At 36.9% G+C, this 20,499-nt stretch overlaps 1 pseudogene; it reads left to right on the top strand.

The window, feature by feature from the left end:
- The window catches only part of LOC122347532, a 663,620-nt pseudogene that overhangs the window by 38,762 nt on the left and 604,359 nt on the right, over window positions 1-20,499 (top strand).

Raw genomic sequence — 20,499 nt, 5'->3', positions numbered from 1 at the left:
TTTGAATGAAAGTGAATGAAATGTTTTAAATTTTAAAGTGCACCGTGTATACAAGGTATTGTCTCTCAAAAGAAGGAGTCAGCTCTGAATCATTGAAACAAGTTCATTTTAAAATGATTCCCCAGCTGTTTCATGTTGACATCAACAAGAAACATTAGTATATTGCCCGTGTGACTTGATTTTTGAGTTGGTTTGAATGAAAATGCAAATTCATTCTTTGCCACTAGGTGCTACTTTCTGAGATTTAAAAGCTCACAAACACTGCTTTAAATGAAATCGACCAATCACCGGAGGGGTTTGTTGAATTGTTGAGCAAATCATTTGGGAGTTGCTGAACAAATAAGGTAAACATTAATGCATATTATAAGAAAATGAAAGTGTTTTTGATCTTGCATGCATATCAACCTGTTGATTGGGACTCTCAAAATCTAAATATGATAAACCATAATAGGGACACTTTAAAATAAGAATTAAGAATTTAAATAAATAAAATAATTAGAAAATTTTTAAAAACATGCTTCAGATCTATTTTTATATCAAATATAATTTCCTATAATTGTTCTGCTGGTTTAGAAATGAAATGTGACCTCGACACACTTGAAATTCACCCTGCTAGCAACAAAATAATGCGACACCTTAAATGAACACCACCTTTCCAGTCTAACCTTGCCAATTTTCCAGAGAAATCAAACTCTGGCTTTAGTAAGAATCGATGGGAAGTCAATGGTAAATTTTTTTTTAATTTTTCCATCACTCTCTTCATGGTGTGTTTCAATGTCTCCATCTTCTCCTCTCTACTAATCACTCACACTTTATTTGTGTAAGCTCCTTATCTGTTCCGAGACTCAAACTGAAGCCTTGGTTGAGCTTTGAATTGGAAAATAGGTCTGACCTTAGCCTGCCTGATTCACTCTACATTGATTAAACTGAATTTGCGGTGAATGATCAGGTCCAAATTACTTCTCCACTCCAAAGGGTGTGCATTAAACCCCCCATGTCACCTTCAGTCTTCTTACAAAGGATCCGTTCCCAGAATAAGAGCTCTTCCATTGCACCTCCTCCCATTGTGGCCCACGTCTCTCCTGTTTCGAGAAGAGATGGGAAAGAGATTATTCCTTTAAGATCAATTACAGCTCTAACTGACTGAATGGTGTCAGCCCAACATGCTTAAAGAAGCCCAGACAAGGAGGTGCTTTAAAAAAGAAAGCCGTGAATGGCACGTGTGGGCGCGGTGTGATCCAGATTCTGCAGCTTTTTTCGCACGTGACTTTCCCTGAGACTGTGCAGATGGGTTAATTTTATCAAGAATATGTACGCCGTAAAAACATTCCCAGTGAGACTGCAATTTGTGCTTCTAATTTTGCAGCGCTCGATAAGTAATCGTTCTTTCACAACAGCAATGGCTTAGCATTAAGACTTTTGGAGGTGGAGCCTGATACAAGCTTCCAAATATGTATAGCATTATGAGAAACAGATAATGATCTCATTAGCACTATTTATAATTGCCATATCTAATATTTCTTTGAGCACACACTTGAGTATGCTATCAGATAGGATATGAGGAACAATACTATTTCTCTGCAGCACACTGCACCAGCGAAGATTTATTAGCCTGTTGCTAAGTCGAGGCTCCCTTGGGCAGCCTGCAGACTAAAGGTAGGCATTCTACAGTATGCATACTAGCACGTTCACACACACTTGGATTGTTATTAAGAAGTAGAGTGCTGCCGGCTTACTAAATTGGAAATAACTTTTCATAAGTGTACTTTGAACAGCTAAATATTATTGGCAGTTATCGAATTTCCGGTACTAACTTCTTTAAACTGCTATCTAAGGAGCGCTGTTTTTTTTCCCTGTTGTGATTCTTTTGTTTTTTGTCCACATTAGCATTGTATCTGCTCTGTGTTTTGAGAAAAGGAACAGATGACAACATTATCTAGTGTGCAGCACAATGTATGCACCTGGCTGTTGGCTCATTTGTAGCATTTAGTAGCACTTGTTCCAGTTTGTGGATGCTGGTTTGAAGTGTTCCCATCCTATAAACGTCAAATAAAGCATAAGTGTTTACATTAAAAGTATTTCTGCTTTATAGGCTAACAAAATGTCTGCTTCAACCATTTCCACTTTTCCTCAAGGAATTTAATGATTGCTTACTCACCGGCTCTAATGCGCCTTTAGTTAGCAATCAAGCTAGGCACTACAAACCATTGGAGGAGACATCTTTGGGATGATGTAGACAAGTGAAGATCGTTCAGAATGACATAAAGATGTGATTTACAGTACTGATTACAGGTGTGCAATTTCACAACCTCACCTGTAACTGTATAGGTTCAGTAATATTTTAAAAATGGTGTACAGTCCTGTTATCCAGAAAGAGTGTGACCTTAAAAGTGGGCGGTTATGGTGGGAGACTCAAGACTGTAATGGTTTAGCATTTAAAATGTAGCCTGATAGCCATAAAAGGTTAAACTTCAAGGACTAGTGAACCTTTACATAAAAGTCACATTTTCTAACTAAAATATAAAAATCAATGAAGCAAACACAATTTGCTTGAAGCAAACTGCTTAATATATTAAGACTAGTTTTAAAGAATGTATCTTTGATATGAGTGTATTTTGTTGCAAATGTTTTAATATGTTATAATGTAGAAAATTGAACAACAAAAATGGAAAAAAAAAATTACAGAACTACATCTAATACACTTGTTTCAAGAATTTTTGGATTATTTCTGTGAAAGCCAATCTGTGTGAAAATACCGTGTCTATATAATTTGGTATTTACATGCTCCATATTTTTCAAAAAAGCATCTTTTACAGTTAGATGTGAACTGCAAATCAAGTTTAAACATTTCAATAATTCTGAATATTCTAATTAATACGCCAAACTGTTTCTAGCACTCCAGATCTGAAATAACTGAAAATTACCTGAAATAGAGCAAAAATTTGTAATTGCTGCTATCCACTATTGGTTCCAAGCCTATTGCTGATAGAAACTCTCAGCGCTTATTATATCTCCATTACATCCTCAGACAGCCATGCAGTGTCAATTAACTTTAACTAATGAATTAAATTAACTTCTGTGGTAGGGCTGACACTCCCCGCAAATCACAGCAATGATCGCAGATCATGCTGACAGCTTCATATGGGTCAACAGCCATCTAACAAGCTTGACTTCGCCTTAAAAATCTAAGGGAGTTTATTAACAACTAGCGTTGGGGAAGTTACTTGGTGCTGTAGCTAACTCAAGCTACAGTCAAACTAAACAGTATGTATATATATATACACACACAAATTAGGTTTTTTTTTGGAATAGTGCTGCAGTTCTGGAAAAAGCTACAATACTATATTGGGAATATTGCTACTTTTAGTTAGTTACTCCCCAACACTGTTAACAACACCTAACAGCAAGTCATTCAAGACAAACACCTTTGAATCTAGGCTGTGTTCCATCTCTCACGTGTTTGGCAATGTTTCCCTTAGCTATGAGCGTGGGAGAATGGAACATGTGCTTCAAGCCTTACCGTGGTCTCTCACACGAACTTCTTTTCCCAGAGGAAGGATTCCCCAGTTCACTCTTTAATATCAAAGCACATTTGCCAACATTGAAAAAGCATTTCAGAGTCACTTCAGAGGCCCTGTTGTAATTCTTTGAAGTGCCTGTGCACTGGAGGAAAAGTGTGGAGCCAGCGTATAGTGTACTAATAGGGGAAGAGGTGGGAAGAGAGGATGAGATAAGAAAAAAAACTAGATAGAATGAGAGCAGGTCAGTTAGACTTACAAAGGCATAAAAGAGAATTTCTGAGATTTTTCTGTCACCTTGTAAATAAGTGAGGTGAACCAAACTGTGCAAAAAAAGATTTTCTGAGATCAAGGCTTGAAAATAATTGCTTAAACGGCATCCACGTTTAAAGAAATGCACAAGATTTATATGAAAGTATGGTAACAGTGCTTTTAAAAACATAAAAAAATATATGCGATACTGTACATAGAAAGCAATATAACTGGAGATTTTAATGCTATGTATAACTCAAAATAATAGATACATATGAAATGACAGAGAAAATGTATCTTCAGTATGCTGGAGGAGGTAAAACAAGTCAAGCAGTGAATCATGATGTTGCATGATAACCATAATGTGTAGGCATTTAAAATATGGCGAGATCAGTTTATGTATTTGTCACTCACCATTAAAGCAAAATTTCTTTTCAAAAGAATCAGCAGCCTCAATATATGCCCATGCATACCAAAAACACAGAGGCCCAATGGAATATTCCAGTATGTAAATTTTAACCCAATTAGGCAACAATTACGGGAGTAATGATAACAGTGACTGTCAAAGTTGTGGGAAGTAACTTGTCCTCACATCGAGATCAGTGTCATACAAATTAAATCTCGTTTCAAGTAATTAATGACCTCGAGGTTAGCCAAATAACTATTCATTCCGAGAACTTAAATATCCTGCGGTGACCGTTGCGGCTAGAGATTAAAAGGTCTGCCTTTTGTCAGTATACGGTGTGTGCAGAACAATTTTCATCAAGCCAACTCATTTTCTTTATCAGAGCTTGTCACTTCAGATGGGGTAAAACGAAAACAGCACATTACATAGATAATTCTCCCTCGCTGGATCGGAGCTCTTCATTGGAATGCAGCTCCTTCATTCAGAATGTTGAAAAGAGACATGTGGGAGCCAAAGCATATTTCTCTCGACCTTGGGAGCCCATAGCAACGTTTTAAATTCAAACTATAGAGAGGGAGAGAGAGAGAGAGATAGAGCATGTGAGAAAAAGCAACCGGGTTTTCAGTAAGATGTTGCAAAGGAAAGTTTAAGGAAAAGAACATAAGTGCTGCAATGCCCATACTGACACAGAAACATCCGACTGTATCGCCTTTCTGTGGTGCTTACTCATTCCTTTCTTCATATCTTTTTTTTTTTTTTTTTTTTTTTTTTTCAGGAAGGCTCACAGGTGGGTGAAGCTTTGTGGTTGCAGCACAAGACCCCCAACCTCCTCCACTAGGAGACAGGACGATTGGAAACCTTGAGGAAGCAAGGGCCAAAGACGCACGGTTAACCTTTAATCTCATCAAAGGACTCTAGAGGAAGTTCCTTGACAGGAGATAAACCGGATTGACTCAGAACTGCTGCCTAAAGAACCTGATGAGCATTTCATTCAATTTCAAACACATCGCTACGTGACATAACTATGAACTTTAAAAGATTGTGCCCTGTGAAAGGGTGCCTCCATTGACCCATCAACTCAGTTGTGACACGTCTCGGATCTAAAAATAGACGCTCTTTGGTTGATACTGCCTTGCTGCAATGTCTTCAGCCATGGGCAAAATTGTTGGATGGACCAGCCATCGCTGTCAAGGCTCAGCATTGGTTCTTCTCTACCTCTTCCTGACTGCTTTGGCTGCGAGGCCCAAAGGTCCAGGCCACACGCATTTAAACTCGATCCGGATTGATGGGGACATTTCATTGGGCGGTCTGTTTCCAGTTCACGCCCGGGGTCATGAGGGCAAACCCTGCGGTGAGCTGAAAAAGGAAAAGGGGATTCATCGTCTGGAAGCTATGCTCTTTGCTCTGGACCGCATCAATAATGACCATGAACTGCTCCCAAACATCACGCTGGGTGCCCGCATTCTGGACACATGCTCGCGAGACACTCACGCTCTGGAGCAGTCTCTCACTTTTGTCCAGGCACTCATTGAAAAGGATGGCACAGATGTGAAGTGTCAAGGTGGAGGATCGCCCATCATTACCAAGCCAGAAAGGGTGGTGGGTGTCATTGGAGCATCATCCAGTTCCGTGTCTATAATGGTGGCCAATATCCTCCGTCTGTTTAAGGTAAACACCGTAATTATTACACCTTTTTAAATGTATTTATTTATTTTCTGTGGGTTTGGATTGAACGTGATCATGATGGATTTACTTGTCTGCTTCCAAGTTCAAACTTGGAATAAGTATATATTTTGAAAATATGTTTACATATTACATGTTTACATATGTATAATCATTATATATATATATATATATATATATATATATATATATATATATATATATATATATATATATATATTTAATTTATATTAACTATACAAACATATTTAATATATAAACACAATATTAAAAAATCCTGTGAGATTAATGTGTGAGATTAATCATGCTTATTAATTTATATGTAAATACATATATATATATATATATATATATATATATATATATATATATATATATATATATATATATATATATATATATATATATATATACACATGCAAACTACGTTTCTTGACTAGATTTACATTTAATTTGAAAAAAATGGAGTTTAAGAGAAAAGAAAACATAACAGAGTATGATTGAAAGAAAACAAAACAACAACAAAAACATCTAAATGAACACTGCTGCAAACCTTTTGCTCTTGACGCTTATCTTCCAAATAATTAAGGTGCTGCAGCTTTAACAAGTTAAGAAGCCTGGTTTGAACACCACTAGACCAGCTTTGCAAACAAAACATATGCTGGAGACGGCTTAGCTGGTCTTTTCACAGGTTTGAAATGAATACGCTGATGTGTGAGATTGGATTTTGTTGTTGTTGCATCTGTATCTTTCTTTCCCCTGTCGTTTGTTTTTCTCCTTTGGTAAGCAGACTAGATAGCAGTGTCCCAGTGAATGTATAATTGATAAGAAAGCAATCTGGAGGTTCTTACATCCACTTAGCCACGACCAAACAAAGTCAGTAGCATTCCTCAACTCATTCTGTGCAAATTGCGAGGCTCCTATCTGATAATGTAAACATGGCCTATTTCCAAACAAATGTTAACAGAATATTTACGGCATTAAATGGATGAAGCCAAGCTAAAGAGAATTCAGAATTAGGATACAGCACTTCCAGTCTTCAAGATCTGTTTCTTTTTACCGTTCTTTCATGTTCACATTGTTATGGAGGTGGGTAATTTTTCATCTTGATGAATGTTTAACGGCACACTTTCACACTTTGATGATCACCTCAGGGGGAGAATCTGAATATGCAAATAAAATAGTTTTTGTGATTCAGTTAACATGCAATATGGGACACAGATAGTAAATGTGGATTATGGGTTTAACATGATATATATGTAAAGCATGAATTGTTAATTGAATCTGTGAATTGTGAAAATCAACCTGCCAATAAGAATTAGTGTAGCTATGGGCTAACTATTAAAGACACTTCTTTGCATCTGTTGATGTACTTTCAACCTAAGAGATCAAATAGCTCTTCTTTTACAGGGGACAGTGGTTATGTAACAGAAAATGTTTGCGTTTGGGCATCAGATTTGCATCTGTTCACAAAGCAGGTATATGAATAATGCAGGACATCATATTTAGCTCAGAATAGCACTGACCTGGCGTCGGCGAGGCCGATTCTCATTCATTTCTCAGCCAGGCTGCCCAGAGACAGATGCCCAACGTTTAATGGATATTTACCCTCTGAAATGCCGACTACATGGTGCCATTCATCAGCCAGAGAGTTGTGATCAAAGACAGATCGCAGGCGGAGGAAACTCAGCAGCGGCGAGTGGAGATGACAGGCCTCGAGCATGAGTGCTGATATAAGCGCATTTAAGGCTCACAGCTAAAACACTGGCGTTATTGAGAAAAAGAGGCAGCAGGTGCAGCGACAGGGCAACTGGGGAGTCCTCGCTGCTGGTGGACTCATTTGCTCATAAATTCACTGAGCGCTTTTGTGCAAACCCACTTATTAGGATCTTCAGATCAACAGTGCACTGATCTTTAGTTCAGAAGCACACCTCAGTTGTGGTTAATAAAGATGCACCTCACCACTGTCATGCACTCTCCGCATAAATGCCTCGGTTCCTCCCAGTCATTCGCAATTTCCTCTACAACATGTACTCATTCCATCCATAGCCATTTTACCGGAAGCCTGAAAGGTTTCAGTTGAAGCTGATGTAATCTTTTTATAATCCACTTAGATAATGGCTTCAGCTTTGACCATCAAAGTACAATGTATAAAAAAAGGGACTAGTAAGAGGGATGTTTTCATTCGACTGAAAAATGTTGGATTAGACTGAGACTCTTTGCTGACAAAAAAGCACCATGGTATTATTGCCGTGGTATTTTGGGCATGTACCATAGTAATATCATGGTCTTCTTTGAAGTACCAGAGTGTGTAATCATTCAGTACTGTGGTACATGAAGTCCCTTTAAGGCAAGTCAGTCCTTGGCTGGAATGTTAGGTAATGGAGGTAAGGCTCTGATCTACTTGAATAGGAAAGGATTGAAATTGCCAAAGTTGCTTGTCAAGATTGCAATAAAATCTATAACAGTAAAACTATACAGTAATATCATAAAATAGTTTTCTTTGGCTGAACTTGCACTAAAAAGTATTTGTTGACATATTGTACACATGATTATTGCTTTTATACAGGAGCTCAATAATAAAATTTTAAATATAGCTACAAGCAGTGATTAACAGGGTTCAGGCGCTTAAGGCATTTAAGCACAAAAGGAAAAAGAGATTACATATTATTTAATAAGCCTACAACCACAATGATTAGAAAGGCATTTTTTCACAAATACAGGTAATTCATAATAGAAATACTATGTTTTTGACGTTTATGATAGCTATAGTGCTTTTTAGGGGGGTACATTTGGACAGGCACATTTTCTAAACAATCTTGTTATAGCGTCCTAAAGGGAAAAAATATATATTTTTTGATAATTATTGGCCTAAAGCAGTGTTTTCCAACCCCAGTCCTAGTTCTCAGACCTTTCCAATTGGCCTCCATAATTTTTGAGATACTCAAATGTCCTTGTAGACACTTGTGCCACTTCGAACCAACAGCGTGCACACAGTGATTTTCATTATAAGACAATTGCATAGTTATAAACCATTTTTATATTTTTCCCCTCTTAAAATGCCAACAAGTGGCCAAACTCTGTACCTTTTTGAGCTCTTACATAAGCATTCCTTGGTGAGGATATTTCATTCCATTCAGAAGTTATAAGGATTTTACTAAGTGCCCTTCCCAAAGTTTTGGTGCCTCATGATGGTAAGTCAAAAAGTTTAATATAATTACTTATATTCACTTTGAAGCACGTGTTTTCTGCAGCATGAGCAGCATTGATTCCAACAACATAAGTCTGTGATCGACTGACTGTTTACAAGTTATGAGTGATTTCTCACTTTTAATCACTGTAGCACCCCCATCAGTCACATTATGGGTCACCCTAATTACATTTCCGCTTTAAACTCAGTACAGCAGGTTACTTTTCCTATTTTCTCTCCACTAAAGAAAAGATTCAGTGATCTTATAAATAAATTCACTTGTTGTATCTTATTTTAAAGGCTGTGCCCTCTAGAGAATGCATTTGGCCGGATATGCCACAGTTGATTTTAGAAAAACAACTATTACATTCCAAAGTAAGAAAGTAATTACAGTAATTATGCCTCACAATGAACATCAGTCTATTTCATAGGAGCTGCTTTTCTGAAATGAGACAGCCCCAATGACGTATGCAGTGTTTCTGGGTCAATTAGTGTTTTGAACAAATAGGTTGAATGAATGAGTCAATGACTCACTTGTTGCCACCTACTGGTGTAATTATGTAAAAATAAATAAATAAATAAATAAAGGCATTATACAAACTTGCAGTGATGTTAGAGTGAGAATCCCCTTTAATACCTGATTGGCCAATGGAATTTAAGGACAGGAAAATCCAGCAAAACCATGGCTCCTCCTTGTACTTGGAAGCATGGAATAATCATCTAATACCTTCCTGGTACTGCCTCAGTACTCATGCAAAAGGTGCCTGTATGCATTACAGAGTAGAAAACTGTAAATATCTGCCACATCTGCTCAAAGAACTGATGTATGCTTACCCAAGGCAGTAAAAGAATTTGTGCATCAGCAAAAAGCATTTTTTGCTCCAGACAGTCTCACTGAATTTAACATGCTCTCTGACCAGATGCAGCTATTGGCCTTTTGCTTGCGTTTCGCTAGTTTTCAATTATGGAATTTGAAGCACTGAGTAACAGGAAAAATGCATACTTGTATACGCAAATGCACATGCATACACACACACGCAACCATCGCCCACCACCTCAAACATGCACACACACACACAAATACCAGGGAGAAAGAAAACTGCATACTCTTGCAAGAACACCCTGCTCAAGATGGAAGGTCTGCCACCTGCGTGCAGTTTAGGGGGTTAACAAAAAGCACTTTCCCTAGCATAGATTTGGCAGTCCTGAGCTTTTCATGATTAATATTTCACATCAGCATTACATAACAGCAGCTAGAAGCAGCAAATTACCCTTCCTCAACATCTATGTATTGAAAAATCCGACAGCACATTTAGGGTACATGCTGGAGTCAGAAAGAAAAAGCAACTCTTGTTTGGAGTTTTTTGTGAAATTTGCCGGCATCATTTATCTAACAAGTGAGTTGGGGCTTCAAGCTCACAGCTGTCATAAATGTTACAGCCACATCCTTTTTGCCTTCTCTTATTGTTAATATAAAAGCTTGTTTTGGATTAATCACTGATTTTTCTTTGCCAAAAAAACTTGAAATGAAACTATCAGAAGCATTTTGTATTCGTGAAATGTTTACCAACAGTGATAATGTTCTAGCTATTACAGAGTCTCTTACTTTCATGGCTATAAAGCGAAACTACCCCACTATCGTAGTAATAATGCAAACAGTCTGTTAAAAATTTATGTTATGGCAGACCATCAGAATTGCTATTATGGGTCATAGAACTGTCCTGGCTTCACAGCTATGCTATTAAACAATGGCTGTTTTATTTTAGTGATAATATTGTCCAAATGTATGTACATCACGTGTTCATAAAAATATAAAATAAAATAACATAAAAAACACTTTCCTAATACGCATTCCAGTTCAAAAGAAAAATCTTGTTTTTCGCATATAACTTGTCATAAGTGTCTAAGTCAAACAGATAAAATAAGACCCCACTCAACATTTTTTTGTTTGTTTGCTGAACATCCCTTTTAACTGACTCACAAATGCATCAGAAAGGTTTGCAAATGACATTTCATGTTGACATTAACAGAAGATCTTTACTTTCAATCCAAAAAGGTCAGTGGTTTCAAAACATTTTCAGGGTGATAATTAGATTTAATTAATTACAATAGTCATAGCCTGCTTGCATTGAGCTTTGTATTCACGTACATCACTGATCAATGTCGTTGTGTTTTTTTAGCAGGCTTGTGAATGTTTTTGCCACATAGTTTGTAGCTGAGCCTGTAATTTAGCTATAAAATTGGAGGGCGATGTAATTGTCTGCAGAGTTTTTACATCCCCATTTTAAACCCCCATTCCCGCCCAGACACTTTGAGCAGGACAGTCGATTCATGATATAAACTCTCCCAGTGGTTGTTTTGTCTGTCTGGATGTTTGATTGTTTTAGCGTCAGTGAGTTATAAAGAGTTTCACAGAGCCAGGGAAGGGTCGCTATAACAATTGTTAACACTCACTCTTAAATTGGCCTGTTTACGCTGCTGTCTCACTGTCTGTTTCCACTCAAATGTCTGACATATTGCTCTATTTTCCTCCATCTTATCGTTTCTTTGTCTTCCTAAGGCTTGCTGCCCGGGATTCTGACCTGACTGCTCTCACCAAGTAACTTCAAAAATCACTGCTGATGGCTATATTTGAAGTGATGTTGGAAGAGAAAGCAAAAAGAGCAGTTTTCAAAGAGAAGGCGAGAAAAGCAATTAGATCTTGAAGACGGTTCACCTATTTGTTTCAGTGAGGATATTTTTCAGCATTTAAACCCTAAAGGTGAAGCGTGTAATTTCTTTGGCAACAGGATATAACTGTTTTTCGACAAGTTTTTTTTTAAACACTCCCCTGCCTGCCATTGGTTAAATAAGCAGATAGCCACGCCACAATCTTAAGCCATTAAACTAGTGTTGCTGGGCTGTTTAGGTGCTCATTTTAACAGGGCAGTACTTTCATAGCGTCGCAATACTTACACTATTTTTCAGGGGAAATCAGGTATATGCCTAGGTGTCTTGGTTTATATTAGACTGAGAAGATGAATAGAAGTATTTTTAACCAAAAATAAATTAAAAAAATTACATGCTTCATCTTTAAGTTTGCAATCCAATGTAATTCGTAATCCATGTTCATGGAAGCACTGCTGTGCATTTATGGGAAATTAATTTTTGTTTACTCAAGTCACATGTGCAAAGCTGCATAGTCTATTGCTTATCAGTCAGTCAGTGGTATTGCAGATTTTCTTGCACATATCACGAGAGAACAGATGCAAGCACGCACAATGTTGACATTTAAAATGAATCATTGAATTTACCCCAGACAATGGCAATTGCTGGGCCTATAGACCAGGAAAATTGCAATTGATCCACATTGTTATCTGAAGCGTTGAAGCTTTTCATAAAATTCTGGGTTTATGGCGAGTTATTTTCTACATAGCAGGTCTCAGGGACTAATATTAACAAGCTTTATTACTCTCCATATATTTTTAATTATTCGTTTAGAGTGCTGTAAACTGAATCATTTATACGGCAGTGTGTGATATATGAACTTTCATGTATTCAAAAATTCAAGTGCTTTGAACAGGCCTCCATTCACTTTCATTTGCTTTCTTTTTAGTATAGGTTATGGCAAATAAATAGTCTCTCTTCCTGTGTGACAGATGGGGCTTTTACCCGTCGGCAGAAAAATACCACACTGGGTCTCTTTGATTTCTGAAGCAAACTTGCCATCATTTGAGTAGCTTGCTTAGAGGTTCAATTTGACATTGCCTTCCATCTCAAAGAGGGTTACATCGTAATAGCTCTCCGTCTAAGAGCGCCTCCATTTTTCAATTACACCTACCCAGCGTGTGATCATGTTTCTACCACCTCACAAACTAATACTCTATTGCAAGGGATTGGAGTGACAAATTTAACATAATTTCCTATTCAGAGGTTCCCACTGGTTTCTCGTCTGAGGGTTTTTGAATTAATGTGTAAGGTATTAGTAATGTTTGTGTTAGCCTCTCTCTGACCATTAAAGACGCCATTGGTACCATATTCTTTACACAGACTGTGTGTCATTTAAAGAAATGGATCATCCAAAAATTAAAAATAAGTCAACACCAATATGGTGTTTCTTTTTCTTAAATTAAAAAAGGAATTTACTGTCCATTACTGTCCAAAACTAACTAGAATTGTTCTTTTGAATCAAGTCTGCTCAACAAACTACTAGATTTGGTTCAGAAACCGGACTGAACGTTTCGCTCAAAGATTTGACTGATTCACTCAGAAATCAATTTACTGATTCTGTCTGATTCAGAGTTCACAAAAAGTGAATTTTTTCTGTGTGTCAAGCTGAAATGCTAAGCAGACTTGATGTTATACAGATCGTAATTGTGCACAAAGGCTTCAAAATGTTGAATAGTTTACTTTCAGAAGAATAGAAGTCATGAGAGTTTGGAACAATATGAGGTAAGTAAATAATATTACTTTTTTCTGAATTATTCTTTATAAATGGACATTTTTACAAAGAACGGTAACTGTAATGATGACCAGAGTTATAATTTTATAAGAATTGTCACAGCTATTACGATAATGATACAGAGGAACAGTTACAGTCACTGTATTTTCTCCCCACAGCTGTGAATGTCACCTGTAATCGTAATACCAGTAACTGAAATAAATATCTTATTTGGTGATATAAATATTATTGGAAAATCCCACCTGACATGTGATTTGCACATTAATCAAAAGCAGTTTGAGAAGGAATTGTTTTAGAAAACTAAGGAGATTAGCGTCGGTGTAAGACAGCGAGTGGATCTTAAACTTTCAGGTGACACACAGCACATTTTGTCATCTTACCAGAACCACACATAAAAACACAACATGGTTGTCTTTGTGTATATTTCGCACTGTATGACTCACGGTTCTTTTCACACAGCAGGTGTTCGTCAAATATATAGTTATGAATCCAGAAAATTACAAATGTGAGTTTGGTTATTGAATGCGGTTGTCAGCTTCTATAAACAGCCAGACCGGTTATGAATATAACCGTGTTGAGAGCTCAAATATATGTCTGACAACCATGTTCTGCTGCTATGTGAACATCTCAAAATTGTCACAAACAGTTCTCTTATTTGCCAATGTACCAACGTGTGCAGTAAGAAAAAAAATATATCTCAGATTTCAATGTGAACCCACAATATTTCTTATTAAATTCACTTGAGAACAAATTATCTGAGCCATGTCATTTTGAGTACCTCTGCACATTCACAATGTTCCTTCGCTCTCTTGTCACTTTTTTAGTTTTCACAGTAGAAGCATCTATAATGAAAGAGCAGCTTCTGAGCGCTAATTTTTGACTTTGTAGTATGTAACATTTTGATGCATAGAGGCAAACCCACAATAGCAATCAACTAGAATTCATGAAATATGAAAGGTATGAGCTACATTTTCACAGTGCTGCAATACTGAAGCAGGTTGCTCTGCTTTGCTTGGCGGTTTTGCACACGGTTTCCAAGTCTCCAGTGCATCCTTGTAAAAGTGAATTAGTGCAAATCTGCCTGGGGTGATATAGCTAATTCAAGGACTGAATCATGTCTTCTTAAAACAAAACAGACTGATCTGCCTGTAGTCCCTGTCATGTTGAATGAACACAGAAAGTGCTCGTGTTGTTTGGTAGGAAGCACATCAAGTGTGATTGCATGTAATGGCAGTCGGCTACCTCTTTTCTTCTGAATGTTGTGCACTCTGTTTTTTCCCCCCTTTGCTCCTTTCTTGCATGCTTTGTTTACCTGTTGCATAATGCACATATTTCTTTTTGCTGGTTTCTGTATTAACACTGGCTCAACGTCCAATCTGTAGCCCCTATAGCTACATGCCCTAATGGACTTCTTATTGGGATTAATAGTGTTAAATGAGAATTGAAATGATGTGTGGATGTGTGGTCCTGTCTGTTTGCTAGTGGCTGACACTAAACTTGGGAAAACTCATTGGAGTGCCCTTCCCTTTAGGGATTTCTCCAGTATACTTGTCACGCTGGTGAAGCAGCTCGAAGATTGACTTCGACTTCCATTCCACCTCACTTGTCAAGGTGGTCAATTCCCTCAAAGCATACCGGCCCTCCCCCCATCCTATTACTTTGTGCTTTTTCCTTCACTGTGTGGCACAAACAATATCACAAAGGATAGAGGCTTACGGTCCTGTCTATACCTGATATCAAATCATTTCCTTCATCTTTGAGATACCTACATCCAATCAAAATTTAATACAACCACGGAACCTATTTCAAACATATTTTTTGATGTACATATGATTAGAATATGACTGGAACAGATTGTGGCAGATATTTACCACATCACCAGTGCAGTTTGAATTGGATATTGCACTATTGGAATTACAAAATTGATGTGAATGTACAAAATATTTACTGTGGTGTCTGAAGGAAAATGCATATAAATATATATATATATATATATATATATATATATATATATATATATATATATATATATATATATATATATATATATATATATATATATATATATATATATGCATTTTATATATATATATATATATATATATATATATATATATATATATATATATATATATACATATATATATATATACTTATAAAAATATATAAATACATATAAAATACATATAAATTCCTAATTTGCTGCTTATAAATACTTAGCAAGGTTGTTGTTAAGTTTAGGTATTAGGGATGTAGAATAAAGCATTAACATGTGCTTAATTAGTAATAATAAATAGCTAACATTCTAATAATTTGCATGCTAATAAACAACTAGTTAACAGACTAAAATAAAGTGTTAGCATTTGTATCATAGAAATATCTAAAACATTTTTGGCTTTTTTACTTTCAATCCTAAAACTTTTCCAGATCTACAATATTTTCAGTGTGCTTTCAGACTTCTGGACTTGACTGCAGAGATGTTGTCAGAAATGATGAGAATGAATATTAGTCTATGATGTAGTCTCATTGGACCCAGAGAGAGGAGAGGGGCCCTACACATACACTTTTAATCTCAGACCCCTGCCCTACTGTATATAATAACGTGAACATTCTGAAGCCTCAGACTTCACATTCAGATTACTCTACATTTTGTCTTGACAGGGCAGCAAATCATCTACCATGGCAAGATCAAAGAGAGTTAATATCAGTGCAAGATGTGAACAAAACCTTTTAAGACAGAGAAAATGAAAGAGAAAATCTTTAACCGAAAATATAATGAGCGTGTGATGCATTCCCCAGTTGCTGAGAAGTACAGGCATCACTGCTTACAAAGAGACTTGGCTTTAAGCGATTCATTCAAATTTCATTTGAAGTAACAAACCTTTAAATTGTGCAGCTCACCAGCCCTTTCCACTCTTTGTTGCAAAGAATATCTGGCATTCTGTACAAATTAAATAAATAAACAGACAATACAAAGTAGAAAATGAAAAATCAATTCATTATTCCTCTCGTGGGTCTCACTGTCTTCCTTCCTTATTGTTTGGTCGAGTGGACAAGTTATTTTTTAGATGCAAATATTCAGGTTCATACAGTTGATAGCTAATAGTGTTAGAGGCTAGCGAACAACCCCAGAAATGCCAAAGTCATAGATCACCGCCAAGTACCAAAGGTTTCCCAGCAGGTGTCGCGCTGACATATGTGTGCATAATTCCTGACAATACAATTTGATTGCGAGCATCGTTCTCGTATATTTTCTTTGTTCATTTGTTAGTTAGTTTTTTGCACGTCAGCACTCATTTTCAAAACAAGTCAACCTTTATCAGCCCAGCCATTTCTCTGAGCTGATTGGTATTGTTTGCTCACAGGATTGTCTTGGTTCACTAACAGCGTACACTACAGAGGATAGATGACGGCGTACATTATTTGCGTGGTGGGTAGATCCGATTTTCCCCTGACAACTCGCCATGATTGAGCTGATAGACTATGGCGCCCAATGAATTTATCTTTGCTCAAAGAGTGTCGGCAAATGCTTTACATGCTCCTCATTAAAGTCTTAGCTTTCTTCCTGAGCGCGAACTTGAGAAGTAAAGCTTAGAACTGGGGAGCCATATCTGTATTGATTTAACACCTCATTGGGGGAATGACAGCTGAATCAAGATTAACGCTCTTGTTCAATATCTGCGTGGTGTGCCCATTCCTCTTCAACCCCATTAGTTGAGGGGTGATAGCCAAGCTGGCCAACAAATCTGTTTACACTGTCAAGCGCACTCAATGGCAAATGCACCAGCCGGAATGGGCCGCCTTATGAAAGCTTTTCATTTTCTCACTGCAGCGACGTTGATGGATAACCTCCGTGCAGGGGTGTTTCTTTTTCACTATGCTCTATTGTGTGTGTATAGCCATACGTCAGTGTATTTGTGTTGCTGCACATTGGTTAATGGTCTGCTATAGTGATGGGGCCAAATGGAGCTGTGCAGGAAAGCGCTGGCAGAACTGTGAAGGGATGTACTACAGTAAAAAATGTACCGATGCCAGTCTTTCTACACAATCAGTGACAGACTGACAAGTGGCTGCTTTCGAATGTTTATATGCGTCTTCACGTGCTTTCAAGGTAATGTAAATGTGTGCATTCGAAACTACTTGTTGGTGTTTTAATATAAGTATAGTAATTTTTTATTAAATGGACATGAACAGGAGGAGAAAAATGTAGGTGTAAAACCTACATTTGGAAATAAGGGAAAGTTTTTGTTTACATATATACAGTATGTGTGTACTGTGTATATTTATTATGCATATATAAATACAGTATAATAATATTATATAAATTCTGTTTATATTAATGTTTGAGTCATATATAAATAAACTGCACAGATATTCAACAGCACATAAGTTGCTATCAAATTTTGATGTGGGATTGGAATTTGTATTGTTTTTTACATTATTCCATTGTGACAACCCTAGAAGTGAAATGCTATTGATATCTGGATGATTTGAAAGTCCTTAGCTAACAGCTTTTGTTTCAGTTCAATTCAATATATGTGCCACTCGTGGAAGATGGTGCAGCCGTGTTCTCTCAAAGCCTTCATTTTTTCTTTTTCTTTGAATCTGGCCACATCTGAACTTAAAACCTTCATCAAAGTCTTTTCTTCTGAGGTGGTTGGAGGTCAGCAAATAGGGTGGTATTGGTATTATTATAGAGACTTTCTCCACAGCCTTTGTTTCTGTCAACAAGGGCCTTTAGAGACTGCACTCTTTGCCTCACACTCTCCCTCTCTCCAATCTCTTTGGAGACAAATGACCAAGGGTAAAGTTGAGGGTTTATCTCTGTATTCCTTTCTTCACAGCTTCCGTCCATCTGTTTGAGCATGCTGCTAAATTAAGACTGTGTATCCACACTGGATGCTCACAGCCATGTTGCTTTATCCCATACCTGTTCTGTTTTTAAAGAACATGTTTTTTTAGCATTACTTGGAAAAACACACAAACACACACACGTACCCACATCATCACATCATGCAGCCATTACAGCAGATTGACATAAAGAAGAAAACTAAAAAAAAAGCTAAAAAAAACCTGGCATTTGTGAGTTCAGGAGAAAATCAAAACTCACAAACCATCCACCATGCAGTCAGACCATGAGAGAGGAAACAACTGTGTGTTATTGCTTTTATGTAGAGTGCCTCTTAAAGGTGCTCCCTGAGCTGGAAGAGTTCATTTACTAGATAGATCTTGACAATGGTCTCTTTTGTTTTTGAGCATTAGCGTGCTCTACTACAAAGCAGTAAAACCCTAATAACGTCCAAAAAGGGACTCGGGCACTGACTCACTCTAAGCATTACCTGTCTCTTCATCTCAGTGCCAGACACTTACCCAACTGAGACCCAGATCAGTGGAGCTTTCAAACTGGACACACTGACCAGAGGACTTACTGGGGTGCCGTAATGACAAATGTAACAATGAGAGCAGTTTTCTTGCTTTTGAGTAAATGGAAGATCCAATAATTTAATCTATCCATGAGAACATTTATATCTTGTTGTCAAATCACACGCACACACATATTTTGTATATATACTGCACACGTACTGTGGCTCCAAAAATATCTGAACATTTAAGCTATGTTTAAAATGTATTACTTGTTTTGCATTGGATAATAAAATCAATAAAGTCATAAATAAAAGCAATTGGTTAAAATTAGCTCTGAGTAAAGGTTTCCAGATGCCTCATGTTTATATATGGGTATGGTAAATATAGCATTATATGAATTACATATATAAGAATGAAATTTATATATATATATATATATATATATATATATATATATATATATATATATATATATATATATATATAATTATATATTTTATTTTGATCAAATACACAAAGACTAATATTATCAATATAATGTGTTTTGTCACAATGTAAATGACTTTGCTGTCACTATCAGTTAAAAGATATAGCTTATGTGAGTACTATTTAGTATGTACGTATGTGCTGTAAGTATAGTGTGTGTGTTTGTGAAGGACATGCGGTTTGGAAAATGGATGGATGTATGTATGTGTGTAATGTATACTGCTCACTATACCGGGAAATTCAGTTACTATTAAATAGGCCACAGCCTCCGTATAGTATGCTGTTTCATGCGATAATGGGCAGAGTGTGTTATTTAAGTGAGTTAGAAAGAGTACAGATAGTAGATGCCAAACAGACCACTCCATCTCAGATACGGTGCACGTGATGGAGTTACAGCGATCCACCGTGTCAAGAGAATTCTGGGAACATGCTTTTTCTGTAAAGAAAGACAGCTGTTGCAGTGAACATGATGCACCTCATAAGCACCCTAAAATACACCATGATTGTGCAGTGTTCACAATGTTATTAGAGGTTCAGTACCTGAAGTCCTTTTCAAAAACCCATTGCTTTTGCTGCATCACTGGTCTGTGCATCTCACATAGGCCAGGGGAAATCGAATTAGACATCAATTGGAAATTGTTCAGAGTATTGGACGTGCTGTAATGGTTTGTGGTGTTCTTAAGTTGTGATTTTCTAACATAACCGGTGTCTTTTACTTTACTGTCCATCGCTCACCCAACTCGGCAAAGCCAAATGTTTCCATAATCTAAGAGTCATAGTTTTAGAAGAATGCATCTAATTTCAGAATGCAATATCCTTGTTGTGAACTCTGTGGAACAGCTTTGTGATGTCACTGAATGGTTGGTTTAGTCTCAACCAATAGGAAATGAGATGCAGTTATGATTTGCTGTTAAAAGCCAATACCTGCAGAATGCTTCTGATATAGCAGCTATTGAGGCTATTGATGTTTATTGGCCTTCAATTTCATGTAGTTCCTCATGAAACTGCAGTCATAACACAGCTTCATTTCTTCCAACGATTCTAAAATCACCTTAATTGGTCCAGTGAGGAGGTTTTCTTTTTCACATTGCCTATGTGAACTGTATGAACATTTGATTCCAGACCTATGTTGTGCTACAAAAAGACAACACAAGAATAC

The sequence above is a fragment of the Puntigrus tetrazona genome, chromosome 6, assembly GCF_018831695.1.
Source record: "Puntigrus tetrazona isolate hp1 chromosome 6, ASM1883169v1, whole genome shotgun sequence".
NCBI classification, from domain to species: Eukaryota; Metazoa; Chordata; class Actinopteri; order Cypriniformes; family Cyprinidae; genus Puntigrus; species Puntigrus tetrazona.
This window is presented reverse-complemented; position numbering and strand designations above follow the sequence as displayed.